The sequence below is a fragment of the Pan paniscus genome, chromosome 1 (assembly GCF_029289425.2).
Source record: "Pan paniscus chromosome 1, NHGRI_mPanPan1-v2.0_pri, whole genome shotgun sequence".
NCBI lineage: Eukaryota > Metazoa > Chordata > Mammalia > Primates > Hominidae > Pan > Pan paniscus.
In genome coordinates, this window is record NC_073249.2 from 152,174,159 (window position 1) to 152,186,716 (window position 12,558).

Here is a 12,558-nt window from a genome sequence, read left to right on the forward strand (position 1 = left end):
GCTGGAAGCCTTTATCTAAACTAAATACAGGGATGACCTCTTAGCAATCTTGCCATCAATATTATATTCAAGGAAATAAAAGTTTGGTTATTTGTTGTTTTTGTTTTTCTTCACATGAGCACATACTTTTGTCTTGCTACATTATGTGATTGATTGTTTTGACCTGATTTTTTCTGTTGAATGACAATTTCTGGCTTGAACATGGAATCCTGCTTCAGTAATAAACAGAAAACACCGCTAATTTCTATAGTTGAAGGATATCATTGGCTTCTGGTTGTATGTGCCATGGCTGAAGTGTTTTTTGCTATTAGCATTTTCCAAGTTTATCCACTGTTTCTTTTACAGGTTAACTACCCTGTAAAATTACTTAAAAAAAAGTGTTAAGGCAATGTCATCAACATAGGCTAGCATTTTATGTGCATCCTAAAATGGAGGATTCCTTTCCATGTAACAAGGTAAAAGAATAATTATTCTGTAAAAGTCAGTTTAATCTGTTTGTATATTTGCCTCATCTATAGAAAGAGCTAAAGCATACAGATGACTTAACACTTCAAAATACATTGATACAGTTTAATTAATTTTGAAGCCAAAACTAGCCAAACTGTGTGCATTAACTACCATATTTATGATGTAGCACTGGGTATGTTCTCTGCATAAATCTCTGTGGTTTTAGTCTTGTCCCAACTTTCAGCCAACTGCATTCACTACTTGGTTGGTGCCTGTGGCCTTAGGGCTACTACATAGTCTTCAGTGCCCATTCTTGATGAAAAGTAGAGAATAACCTGTATAATAAACAAACATTGCTTAACTCAGTCTTTTGGATTTCTGTTCCTGGTTGCTTTGACTTGTGTGACCTAGTCATGTAATGTATTAGAGACCAAATTGGTCAGCACCCTGAGCCCAAAAAGGTGAATCAACATAAGGTCACATGACTAGGAGATTCAAATTCAGCTGACTTTTTTGTGGGCTGTCGATATAAAACCATAAATTTAACTTTCCAGGCCTCTGGCTTTCCTTGCTCACTGTACCTCTGGCTTCTCTAATAGATTATTCTGTGCATCCATTAGTTCAACAAGTATTTATTGAGTACCTAGAGTCTGAGAAAGCACCCTGTTGGATTTTGAAAATACAGAGATATATAAGACAGAGTGCATATCCTTGAGCTTACAGTTGAGTAAGGATGAGACCCAAGTAAAACATTTTAGAATATAAGGGAGTGTCATACAGGGTTCTCCAGACAAACAAGCAATAAAATATATTAAGAGATGCATTTGAAAGAATTTGCTCATGCAATTATGGGGACTGGCAAGTTAAAATCTGTAGGGCAGGCCAGCAGGCTAGAAATACAACTAGTTTCTATTGTTGCAGTCTTGCAGAATTCTTTCTCTGTGAAGCCTTAGTTTTTGTTCTTAAGGCTTTCAACTGATTGGATGAGGCCCACCTGCATTATTGAGGGACATCTCCTTAAAGTCAACTGATAATTTTGTATAAATATGTAAGTGGCACATGATGACTATGTTGACACAAAACTAACCATCACAAGGGTGACAGACACAGAGGAAGGGCACTTAGTGTAGCTTGGGATTTGCAGTCACACATTTAATACATTTGATGCATTTGTTAGCTGTCTCCATCCATAGTAGCTTTAACCATAGAGGTAAAAAATAGGATGCTTCTGAAAGGGGGAAAAAAAAAACTAGCATTTTTTTAATGTCCATAACTCGCCTGTTGAGACAAGAAATTGTATGTGTGCCAAGGGGCTTCCCCAATTTGTGGTATAAAGAGCTTTCTTTTTCTGCACGATTTCCAAGAACAGCAAAACCTGTCAGGTCACTTTGACCTACCTCTTTCCGCCTCCTTGACCGTATCTCGCAAACAGAAAAACACCTCAGCTCAATACTCAATCATTTCTAATGCTTTCATTTTTTTAGTACAGTGCTTTAAAAAGTCATTTAAAAATTGTCATATGACAATTTTGCTAATCCGTAGGGCTTATACTGTGGGAACTTCCTACATCCCAGGACAAGGCCTAGGAAATGTTATAGAAAGAAACGTAAGTTCACTTTGGTCTGTGTCGACCCCTAAGTCATACATGGAGACACTCCATGTGTGTCGTTAAAAGTGAGTCTAATACTGATCCCAAAATTATGTGATATGGATGTTCATTAAATGTGCTAAATATAACTACAGATCGCAGTCCCTGATTTATTCATTCCCAACTTCATGTAAAAATACCCACAAAACTCCAGTGGTACAAGACAGTGAAGAGAAAACCATGTGACAAAATCCACTGGGAATTTCTAACATAAGTGTTAATCATTTGATTCGTTGAACCAAATTATCTACAGAGTAGGCAGGAAAAAGCCACAACTCAATCACTGCCTCTAACTTGGGACACAGGAGGTACACTGCCTGGAAAACCAAGCCCCCCGCCCACACACACACGCACACTTTTTTTTTTTTTTTTTTTTAACCAGAAATCATCTGAACTAGCTAGAGTTGAGGTCTAGGTCCACCCCACAGTATCCTTCAGCTCCTTGCTTTCACATGCATTTTAGAGACTACAGGTTTCAGTTTTCAGTACAGCTATAGATTAAGGAGGAAGTGGAACTTTGCACCCTCAGATGTCACCACAGAGAAAATCTTGCAAATGGATTGAGAGTGGAATTGCTGGAGAAATACAAGACTTGTGCAAACAACATTTGTCTGACTCTAGCAAAGCCAGATAATGTAAAAATTGGAGCAGAAGATGCCCGTGCCTTAGTCCAGCAGGCACTGGAATTGACACAAAATATTGAAGAGGCTATCTCACTCCAGATATTGATCTGGAAGAAACTGACCTCTCTTATGGGCAGGGAGGAAGGCCACAAGTACATCTCTGGTATAGTTGTCAAGAGCATGGGTTCTGAAGGCAAAGAAACTGGATTTAAAGCCTAGCACTATTATTGACGAGCTATGGAATCCTAGGCAAATTAATTATTTGGAGCTTAGGGAGCTCAGAATTGTAAGAATTAAATGAGATAGTGGTCGTGTAGTACTTAGCACTCTGTCTTGCACAAACACGTGTTTAAATGATTAATAATCTTTTCATTAGCCAAAAAAGAGTAAATTGAGACAGAGGAGGAATGAAGAGAGAGCATCCTGAAATATGCAAAAAGGAATCCCAAATGCAAATCCCCAGAGGAGGTGCAAATGAGCATGACTGACATTACAGAAAACTTGGTCACGTGAACAAATTTCATAACTCTCCAAAAGTATAGAGAAAAAGATGAAGAAAATAATATGATAGAACAAACAAAAAGCAAAAACAACCTTTAAATTATAGGCATGCCCCCTAACTTTCACAGAATAATGAAAGAAGTAATAATTAAAGAAAATTCCTGGCCTAAACCAAAGAGCTAAGTTTATTCACTGGTAATATTAATTATGTCTGTGTAAAATTAATGAAGACCTGGTAATAAGATATATCCTTTAAATGTTTAAATTTCACATAGATTTGGAAGGGAGCATGCTGAAGGATCATTATTTACAATTATGTTATTCAAAACCTAGAATATACAGGAGAACAAACAGAAAAACTATTGATGAGTTAAGAAAACTGGTTAATTATATAATATATAGAAATTAATATGAATCAGTAATGATTCATATTAGAAAATTAGAAAATAATGAAAAAAGATCTCTTTCACAATTGCAATGCCACTACTACCACTAATTTTAAAAGCGGTGAGAAATAACTTATGTGTGTAATTGGATTGTTTGTAATTCAAAGGATAAATGCTTGAGGGGATGGATATCCCATTCTCCATGATGTGCTTATTTCACATTGCCTGCCTGTATCGAGACATCTCATGTACCCCATAAATATGTACATCTGCTATGTGCCCACAAAAATTTAAGAAAAAACAATTTTTAAGTAGTAAAATACAAGCTACCAAGTTTACAAGAACACACAGGACCTTTAAAAAGAAAACTGCAAAACTCTCATGGAGGACATAAAGGATTACTCAAAGAAATGATTCTTGGTCAGATTCATGTAAAGATTCTCCCTTCATACGCTAGAAATTCAGTTATTTATGTCAAAATAATAGGAATTTTTAGAAACTTGACAACATATTTCTAAAGGTGTTTGTTTTTTTTTGGTGGGGGAGGGGGAGGGAGGGGGAGAAAAAGGCAGCCAGAAAAATTAAGAAAAGAAAATGAGCTGGAACCAGTCCCAGCAGATGTGAACATTTTTTCCCAAGTTAGAGTTACTAAGGTGGACTCGTATTAGCTCAATGATAACCAGATTAGTGGAACAAAATAGAGTCCAGGTATGCTGCTTCCCTTTGCGGATGATAAAAATGGCTTTTGAGTGCGGTGAGAGGTTATTCAATAAGAGAACTGGCTCCCCATTTGGGAAAAAAAATAAAGCTAATATTTGACTTCACTTCTAGCATCAAAAACTTTTAGATGAGCCAGGTGTAAGTGGCTCACATCTGTAATTGCAGCACTTTGTGAGGCTGAGGCGGGCGGATCACCTGAGGTCAGGAGTTCAAGACCAGCCTGACCAACATGGCGAAACCCCATCTCTACTAAAAATACAAAAAAATTAGCTGGGCTTGGTGGTACATGCCTGTAATCCCAGCTACTCGGGAGGCTGAGGCACAAGAATTGCTTGACCCCGGGAGGCGGAGGTTTCGGTGAGCCGAGATTGTGCCACTGCACTCCAGTCTGGGTGACAGAGCCAAGACATGGTAGAATATTTTTATAATCATGAGGGATGAAAAGCCTTACACCATTACTCAAAATCCCAAACTATAGAAGAATAAGCAAAATAGGAAAAGTAGACAAAGATCTCCAATAACAAATAAAAATATTAACCTTAAAAAATTATCCAAACTAATTAGTAAATGCAAAACATCCCACAAAAGAAATGGCATGAATGGATACAAGACTGAATACATATAACCAGTGAACTTATGGAAGGAGTTGTTCAACCTCACTAGTAATAGAGGAAATGGCACTCATGTACTATGGGTAGGAGTATAAAATTGTTTCTGTTCTGGAGAGCAGATAGGTAATGTCTTTAAATTTTAAAATGTGGATTTCCTTTGATCCATTAATTCACTACAGAAATTTATCCTAAAGAGATAGACATATCTGGAAAGATGTGCCAAAATCATTTTCATTGCAGCATTGCTTATTATAGTACAATATTGGAAATGACTTAAATTTCCATCAATTGAATGCTTAAAATGCCAATACATCCATACAGTGCAATGCAATGTAACTATTATAATGACAAAGTAGACCCATAGTTCTAGATACGCGAAAATGTTTAAGGCATAGTATTAAGAGGATTATTAATAAGTTTAAATAGCAGATATGGGATGTATGTAGTATAATTCTACTTCTATATAATTCTTTTTGTGTATGCATTTCAAGAGATGCCTAGTAGATAGTTATCAAAATGATTTGTCTTAGTGCTGGGATTATAAATATTTTCCCCAACACTTTTCAAAATTTTCAAATTTATTATTTTTAATAAAAAGTTATTTCTGACAAATCAGTAGCTAAAGTCTATTTAGGAAGGATAATTTATTAAATAATAAATATTAACAAAATCTAAAATCTTAACATCAAAAATAAAAATAACCTACTTTGAATTTCCAAATATGTATATATTTATATTATCTTGAATCTTCTGTAATTGTATGTCTGTGCATTCAGATTAACAGTTGTCCCTCAGTATACATGAGGGATTGAATCCAGAACCCTCTGAGTACACCAAAATCCTCACATACTCAAGTCCCCCAGTCATACCTGGGGAACTTGGGTATATAAAAAGTCAGTTCTCCATATTTGTGGGTTTCACATCCTGCAAATACACCTGCCTTTGGTTGAACAAAATCTGCATATAAGTGGACCCACACATTTGTTCAGTGGTCAACTGTATTTCTTACTTGTGCTAATAACTTATGATTTATTCTTAAAACATGCTGAGTACAAAATTATAGTGTGTTTGTACTGAATTTGAACTAAGTGGATCAAAATGATTTACTTATTTCTTTTTTGAAATAATAAATTGTCCTTTGAAAATATTCCATTTTATTTTCAAAAGATAAAGTATCCTTCAGGTGATGAGAACTATTCTTGGGGGAAAACTTTGTGTTTGCATTTCTAGAAATGAACTCTCAGACTTAACTCATAGTTAATACAAAACCCAAAATGAACTTGGGCTTATTGATTTTCTTTGGATGTTTATTTTGATTGTGGCATCACATTTGAAATCCAATTGTAAGCATCACCTCTAATCAAAGCTCTTTTAGTATGTGTGACTATAAAATGGGGATACTAATAACATCTACCGGGGGTTATTGTGAGGAGTAAATAAATTACTTTATATAAAGTGCCTGGCACATATGGAGCTCCATGTAAGTGTTAGCTGCCATTATTTTGGAAGCATAGAATTAGTTGAAAGTAATTCTAATCAGATGGGGTAAACATACTGCAAAGGATACATTGGTTTCAAGGGAAATATTACCATTAGGAGAGGCAGAAATGTAAGATAGTATTCACATTCATCTCGTTCAGGCATGTCAGAAAGATCAACAACACTTGTTCCATTATGGATTCTAATGGTACAAATGAATTCTTATGGTACAAATGGATTCTTATGGTACAAATTTTAACAAAATTGTACCCATGTTTTATTTGGTGAAATAAATATTTTTTTGCTTAGGAATTAACACTGTAATTCTGTTTCACAGTTTATCCATGTAATTTCAGTTTTTACATGTCTTGCAGTTTCTTTCATCCTAGAGTAGCTTTTGAGTTTATTAGCTGATTTCACTTAGTCTTGTTTATAGGCCTATCACTATAGCTTCTAAGTGCTTCTCAGATTATGTTCCCTTTTATGTCTATCAAACTGTGTTTCCACATAAATGAAAACTCTTCAATTGCTGGAATTCTTTGCTTCTTTATTGTCAGCCTACTAGCTAACCAAATGAGGAACACTACTTTCTAGAGTTTTGTTCTACCCAATGGTAGGCAATTTATCTGGATTTTTTTTTTTACAATGAAGGAAATAATCCTATTCACACTTAAAAATTTATTTGCATTCTTTTGTCCCATTCTCCTGCTTCACTGAAAGTGATGGCCCTCCTTCTTACTAAGCACAATTTCTCTAAATCTCATTGCTCTGGCCTCTCCATGAACTTTGCTTAATCAGCCCCTGAATCTTGTATCTTCATCTTCTTCCTAAAAATATAAACATCTCAATGTCTTTCCCATCCTGACTTCCAAAATATCATTCTCCTGGTACTTCTGGACCTTCTCAGCTTTATTTGCAAGCGTCACTTCTTCCACTTGCTTTTTAAATGTTGCTGTGCTTTACTTTCTGTTTTTTATTTTTCCTCTATGCATTCCCTCTGACTGGCATCTGAACCAGGCCTCAGTATCACTGGGTATTGGTGACCCTCAAGCCTTTATCTCTAGCCTGTTCTAGGCCCTAAGGTCCATATATTAGACTGACAACTGGTTATCACTCAGATGTTTTAAAAACTTCTCAAAATCGACATGTTCCAAATCAAATTATCCCCAATAACAAACCTGTTCTACTTCCTGTATTTCGTATCTCAGTGTATAAAGACACTGTGTACCTAGTTAGCCAAGCCTGGCAGTCATTCTTAATTCATCCCTCTGCCAAGAACCCCTTCCAGACTGAATGCACAGTGGAAAAGTAGCAGCACTTAGGTGCTGCTACTTGGAGAAGCAGAGGAGCAAGACTTAGCAGCTGCAAGAGCAGGAAAAGTAAACTGGGTCTAGAGAGCCCTGGACCCCCAGAAATACTTGGAGAAGATTTTTCAGGGAACTCTATACCCTGAACCAGGCACTGGGATCACTGAATAATAGAATTTGCATTATTACTATTTCTGTGGCCTCATTTGCCCTACCCGTTAACCCCCAGGTGGTGAGGACTAGAAATTAGGTTGCACACCTTTCTAAACTCATTAGAGAGGGAGGAAATCAGGTTCTAGGGCAGAGCTTCCAGATGGTGTTTAAATTAACCTCTGAAATACATTTGTGGGTGAGACACAGTGGCTCACACCTGTAATCCCAGCATTTCAGGAGGCTGAGGCGAGCGGATCACGGGGTCAGGAGATTGAGACCATCCTGGCTAACACAGTGAAACCCTGTCTCTACTAAAAATACAAAAAAAAAAAAAAATTAGCCAGGCATGGTGGCATGTGCCTGTAGTCCCAGCTACTCAGGAGGCTGAGGCAGGAGAATCACTTGAACCTGGGAGAAGGAGGTTGCAGTGAGCTGAGATCACGCCACTGCACTCCAGCCTGGGTGACAGAGCGAGACTCCATCTCAAAAAAAAAAAAAAAAAAAAAAAAAAACATGTTGTGGATATTAAAATCATGTTCTTAGTCCATTTGGGCTGTTATAACAAAGTCCCTTAGACTGGGTGGCTTCTAAACAACAGAGATTTATTCCTAACAGTTCTGGAAGCTGGGAAATACGAGATCAAGGGTCCGACAGATTCAGTGTCTGGCAAGGATGTGCTTTCTGGTTCATGGATGGTGCCTTCTCATTGTGTCCTCACATGGTGGAAGGGCAGAGCTAGCTCTCTGGGTACTCATGACCTAATCACCTCCCAAAGACCCCACCTCCTAGTACCATCATCTTGGCGCTAGGTGCTTGTACCTGTAAATTTGGGGATCATGCAAACATTCAGACTATATCAATCATTTTCCCTCATTTCAATTTTCCCTGCTCTTTGACCTCATTCAGTCCCTCTCTTCATTTGATCTTTCATTGCCAATCTCAGTCCAAAGGCTCTAAGCAGCTCTCACATCCCACCAAGCTTAAGTTGGTCACTAAATTACCTTCAATTATCTTGAATCACCATCCTTCTTCAAAAGTCACTCATTGAAACCTAGCCCTGGATGGAACTTGTAATCTACCTTCAACTTCCAGCTTTTTCACCACTTCGTATATTGTAGATGTAGCCAATCATAAGGAGCAGGTGCTGTTCTGCCTCCTCCTCCAATTTGCCCTTCAAACCCAGCACTCTCCTGCCTCTAGTTCTGCTCATGCCATTTATTTCCATTTATTACCTTTTCTCTGAGTAAATTTGAAAATTAATCATTTGATTAGTTTTAGGATGATCTGTGTATGTCTTTGTGTGCAGTATTTAGAAGATGAGATAGGCATCTTTCCCCTTGGAAGGTTAGTGAAATGTGGAAGCAGCTATTCATCAGATGTCACTCCAGTCATGATGGAAAGGGAATTGCTATAAACCTCACAATAGACAAAAAGATGGACTAGGTAAAACTCGTGCGGTTGCTTATCAGGAGGAATGAATATTTTCATCTTAATTTTAGCTTTTTTTGCCCTAGAATTTAAGCAACTTGAGATGATGGATAAGACCTAGCATACCCCAGGCACTCAAGTTTGATGAGTGAAAGATTATAACAGGCCAGGTTTTCCTACCTGTACAATTTTCTCTCTCAGGATTAATATGTCACTGATCATTAGAGAAATCCAAAGCAAAACCACAATGAGATACCATCTCACACCAGTCAGAGGCTGATGCGGGTGGATCACATGAGATCAGGAGTTCAAGACCAGCCTGGTCAACATGGTGAAACCCCGTCTCCACTAAAAATACAAAAAATTCGCTGGGCGTGGTGGCGGATGCCTGTAATCCCAGCTACTCAGGAGGCTGAGGCAGGAGAATCGCATGAACCCGAGAGGTGGAGGTTGCAGTGAGTCAAGATCACGCCACTGCACTCTAGTCTGGCAACAGAGCAAGACTCCTTCCCCCACCCCCCCCCAAAAAAAGTCAAAAGATAACAGATGCTGGTGAGGTTGTGGAGAAAGGGAATGCTTATACAGTGTTGGTGGGAGTGTAGATCAGTTCAACCTTTGTGGAAGACAGTATGGTGATTCCTCAAAGACCTAAAGATAGAAATATCATTTGACCCAGCAATCCCATTACTGGGTATATACCTAAAGGAATATAAATCATTCCATTATAGACACATGCACACATATGTTTACTGCAGCACTATTCACAATAAGCAAAGATGTGGAATCAACCTAAATGCTCATCAATGATAGAATGGATAAAGAAAATGTGGTACATATACACCACAGAATACTGTGCATCTATAAAAAAGAATGAGATCATGTCCTTTGCAGGGACATGGATGGAGCTGGAGGCCATTATCCTTAGCAAACTAACATAAGATCAGAAAACCAAATACCACACGTTCTCCCTTATAAGTGGGAGCTAAATAATAAGAACACATGGACACATAGAGGGGAACAACACACACTGGGGCTTGTCAGAGTATGGAGGGTGGGAGGAGGGAGAGGGTCAGAAAAAATAATTAATGGGAACTAGGCTCCATACCTGGGCAATGAAATAATCTGTACAACAAACCTGTAGGACATAAGTTTACCTATGTAACAAACCTGCACATATACCCCTGAACTTTAAATAAAAGTTAATATATTTGTGTATGTATGTGTGTGTATATATATACATACATATGTATGTATACACATTTAATTTGAAATTTAAATTGTATCACAGAAGAACACACAGAGGTGTATATATACATGTTTGTACATTAACTGTAAAGTAGAAATTTGACATTTGACATTTGGATCAAGTATGAAAAAGCTGGCTTTATGTGCAATCAAAGCTTAGCTCTGGGCACCTGCCATCTTACTTCAAAGTAAAGCTTATTTTTGATTATTCAGAGAAAAAAAGGAATTAAAAAATAAGTAAAACCAATCTATTAAAAATTATTTTTGTTTATTATTTTATTTAGGTGAAACAAGAATCTACTTCTTTTACCCTTATTCAATTTTTTACCTTTAAAACTTTTAACAGCCTGACTCACATTCTAAATACTGAAAGTGCATAACATAGGTCAGTATTAATTTTTTAAATGTCAATTCAACTTAGTAGAAAAAGGCAATTGATGTGCTTCAGTAATAACTTCCACTTGTTTTAACTTGTTATGTTAGCGCTTGCAATTCTATTTAATTGGCATGTAATTTAATTGCCACATAAGTTATTTAATTATATACTACAAATGGGAAAAGTTGTTTATAGGCAATCATATCTCTTTTGTTAAAATCTGGAATACTAGATGTTCCTCAATCTTGTGCTTATAGGTAATTCCTTCATGCTGATTATTTGCATTGCCTGATTGAGTTATATCACATATTAACTCATTCTGTCATTGTTTCTAGAGGGGTGTATATTTATATTTTAGTAACAAATTCAGACAGTTAAATTTCAATCTACTTTATTATTAAAGACAAAGGCACTAAGACCTGTGTTTCTCTCTTCATGGAAATTACAATATCACAATAATTCACAGATGTTATTTCTTCAGGCCAGGATGCCTTACTCTCTCTCCTTTCTTTGCCTAATTTCAGTATATTACTTTTGAAGGTTTACCATAGGTGTTACTTTTACTTAGAAGGCTTTTCTGACCTCACTAATGATCAGGTGGCTTTTCTCTGTGTTCCTTTCAGTACCGTAACAATATAGAATGAGACAGAACTAGGGTATAGTCTTTATTTTTCAGTAGTGTGGCAACCTTGGACTCTAGCAGGATATCCTTGGAAAGCCTCAGGTTTTTTGGTTGTAAATCAGGGATAATAGTTACTTATTTGATTGTTATGAAAGATATATTAAACAAACCTTATTATGTTTTTGCCTGATGCCTGGCACATAGAAAAGATTTGAAAAATCTAGCCGCCTTTTACTTAATGTTCAATAAATAAAGGTTGAATGAATTAATGGATTACAATTATTTATTGACATTTGACTCCCACTGTTCTGTTCATTTATTCAGGAATGGGTCTGTGATCTTTTGCCTCACATAAGATAGAAAATAGTACTTTCCTCATAGTAAGTGGTTGACAAGTTGTAAAAACCTTTTGCTTTTCCATCTGACTAAATCTTCCATAAATGTTTCAAGTAAATATTACTCATTTAACAAGTATTTGTTAAACCCTTACTCTGAGCCAGACATTGTTCTGCAAGTAGGTTATACTTCAGTGACAAAGACTCTGGTTTCATGGAATTTGCATTTCAATGGAGAAAGACTGACAATAAGCAGATAGACAGGCAAGTACACTGTCCAGCGACGAGAAGAGCTACAAAGAAACATGAAATAGAGCAAGGGGTCAAGAGAATATCAGGAGCAGTTGCTATTTTTATGCAGCATAGTCAGGAAAGATGATATTTGAACAGGAGACCTAAAGGAAATGAGGAAGTCAGTCCTGTGGACAGATATCCGGATACAGAGCTTTCCAGGCAGAAGGAATAGCAAGTATAAGAAATCTGCTTTGGGAGGCCGAGGCGGGCGGAACACAAGGTCAGGAGATCGAGACCATCCTGGCTAAGACGGTGAAACCCCGTCTCTACTAAAAACATAAAAAATTAGCCGGGCATGGTGGTGGGCGCCTGTAGTCCCAGCTACTCGGGAGGCTGAGGCGGGAGAATGGCGTGAACCCAGGAGGCGGAGCTTGCAGTGAGCC